Source organism: Stegastes partitus, unplaced genomic scaffold (genome assembly GCF_000690725.1).
Source record: "Stegastes partitus isolate 25-593 unplaced genomic scaffold, Stegastes_partitus-1.0.2 Scaffold954, whole genome shotgun sequence".
Taxonomy (NCBI): domain Eukaryota; kingdom Metazoa; phylum Chordata; class Actinopteri; family Pomacentridae; genus Stegastes; species Stegastes partitus.
The window spans coordinates 142,658-145,501 of NW_007578685.1; the positions used below are offsets into that span (position 1 = coordinate 142,658).

General features: G+C 42.7%; 1 long non-coding RNA gene across 1 annotated transcript; it reads right to left on the reverse strand.

Annotated features, from left to right (window-relative positions):
• Nucleotides 1-280: 280 nt before the first annotated feature.
• Nucleotides 281-2,844, reverse strand: LOC103366555 (uncharacterized). Its single transcript, XR_520670.1, has 4 exons — nucleotides 2,826-2,844; nucleotides 1,147-1,254; nucleotides 973-1,079; nucleotides 281-495 (listed from the first exon to the last, which is right to left on the reverse strand). It is a non-coding gene; the product is annotated as an uncharacterized LOC103366555 (long non-coding RNA).

Consider the following 2,844-nt stretch of genomic DNA (forward strand, 5'->3'; position numbering starts at 1 on the left):
TACTACTACTGCTACTACTACTACTGATACTACTACTACGAATACTACTACTAATACTACTACTACTACTACTACTACTACTGATGCTACTACTACTACTACTGATACTACTACTACTACTACTGTTACTACTACTACTACTGATACTACTAATACTACTACTGATACTAATACTAATACTACTGAACCTAAAGCAGGAGTCGCTGTTACGGTGTCTGTCTTTGAGTTCCAACCTGAGACATTAAACTGGTACAAATACACAGACGGTACAGCCCAGTACTTCTTTCAGGAGTACGGTTACGTATGTTTATTGGGGTACACAACAACTAGACGTGTTTGTTGACATTCAAGACCATCAACTAGTTTGAGGCTAATCACAAAGAAGGTTTCATTTTTAATTAGCTCATTATCCCGTTTAGAAACTGTGGACGAAGAGCGAAGACGTCGCTCACAGCTTCTTCATCGTCTCGCTGGCTGAGAGTCGATCTCCTCAACCTGAAACACACAGTACACTGATGTAGTAGTCCTGCTGGTCACAGTACTGCGAGGATTTAGAGAGGACGAAGCCTAGCATTAGCGCTAGCATTAGCATTAGCGCTAGCATTAGCAGCAGCTACGAGCAGAAGTATTAGCTGATGCAGCTTTAGCAGGAACAAATGTGTAAATTCATCAGGTGATTACGATCCTCTGAGCTTCAGCAGAAACTGGATGTTTGGGTTCTTGAAGTCCTAACTGCACAGAGAGCAGCGACTCAAGGTGTTTATGGTGGTGAGACCACCTGGGGAGGAGGTCAGGATGCTGGAGACGAGCTTTGAGTCATGTGATCTGGAGGTGAGATACCTGGAAGTGGCCACCAGTCAGTTAGGGCCAAAGAATCCTTCTGGGTGAAGGTGAAACGTCTTCGTCCAATTTGACTGAAGCTGTAAGCATTAGCACTCACAGTCTCAATGCTAACAGCAGCGGTTTGTTTACCTGAACAGTCCGAAGGGTCTCTGAGTTCTCGTAGACCACACCTGGGGGCTCGTTCACCTGTCGGAGGCGTTTCTTACTCTTCAAATATGACGACAGCGAAACCAAACCTGGCAGCAGAGCAACGGGTGAGTCAGCTGATGAGTAAATATCGTTGACTCCAGCTAACCAACTCACCGATGACGAGGACAACGAGGACAGTGACTCCGAGGGCTGAGCGGTAAACCTGGACCAGCTGGTTCTGGGTTTTGCATTCGGATGGACTTGGAGGAACATCTGGATCATCTGGAGGAAGAAAGCAGTGTTTCAGTCCTACCACATTCACTGGAACCAAAGTTTCTTGTCTCAGCTGTTTAACGGCTCCAGCTGGGATGTGAGCCTCAGACTGAAACCCTCCACCAGATGGAGACACTGAGCCTATGACGAAACCAGAAGCAAACTGAGACTGTGTGGAGGGCTTTCACACCAGCGTCACTGCAGAAGCTCGAAACACTGTGAGCTGGATTGATTCATATCTGCATGATCGAACACAATCTGTATCAGTAAACAACTGCAGATCTGACTCTCGTACGTTAACCACTGGAGTCCCTCAGGGGTCAATATTAGGCCCCCTTTTATTTAGTCTTTATATTAATGATTTGCCCGCTGCTTGTTCTGAAGCTGAATGCTTGATGTATGCAGACGACACTGTCTTCTTTGTTCATGGTAACACCAAAGACACTGTTGCTGCTAAACTTATTAAAACAATGTCCTGCATTACAACTTGGCTGCAGGAGAACTGTCTGCAGCTAAACGTTTCTAAAACTGTCGGCATGTATTTCACTAAAACAAACAGAGTATCATCTGATCCTGACATACATGCTAATGGAGAAAAAATACAAATTGTCAGCCAATATAAATATCTTGGGATAATAATAGATTCAGATCTTTCCTTTAAAGCCCATATTGGTAAATTACGTAAAATAATCAAGTTGAATCTTGCAAATTTTCGTGCAATTCGAAATAAAATGTCAGCTGAAGCCACACAAATGTATTTGCATTCAATGATTTTCAGCCACTTGAACTATTGCCTGACCAGCTGGTCCCAGGCTTGTCTGAGCTCAAAAAACCCATTGGAGATCTTGTACAAATAAACAATTAAAGTTATGAATAAAAAACCTAGGCACTATCATCACTGTGCAATTTTTAAAAAATACAGTATTTTAAATTGGGACAGTTTTAGACATTTGCAGACTTAAAACTGGCCTATAAAGGACTGCATAAACTGGCTCCAGATCCTCTGGCAGAGTTCATCAGCCAAAGAAACAGCCTTGAGCGGATCACTGGAGGCTCTGCCAGAGGCTACTGCTACAGTCCTCTGTGCAGGAACGCTTTCAGTCAGTCGGCCTGCTCAGTCAGGAGTGCAGGTGTGTGGAACTCAGTACCTGAGGAGGTCAAACTGCTTCCAACGTACAAGGCCTTCACAAAAAAACTGAAAATGTGGCTCATCAACACCTACAGCTGCCAGCACTAAAAGATGGCTGTTGTGACGTTTGATATTATCATAAAATGTGATGTTGCATTTTTTCTTAATTGTATCGTAAGTGTTGTTTATGTATCTTGTGTTATATTGTACATGTATTGTGTGCTTTTTCTATTTTCTTCTTTTTTAAATTGTAGTTTTACTGCCTGTTTCACATCATGGCCGACAGATGAAAACGAGCCTTCTGGCTAATTCTGGCTTTTTTAACCATGTGTAATCATGTGTTTTGTGAAATTGCGCTGTCCCCTTTTAAATAAACTAATCTAATCTAATCTACTTCTCTAAAACACAGAACAAACGAGAACACGATCAGGAAACTTTATGTGGTTCTTACCTGAGACGAGGAGGAACAC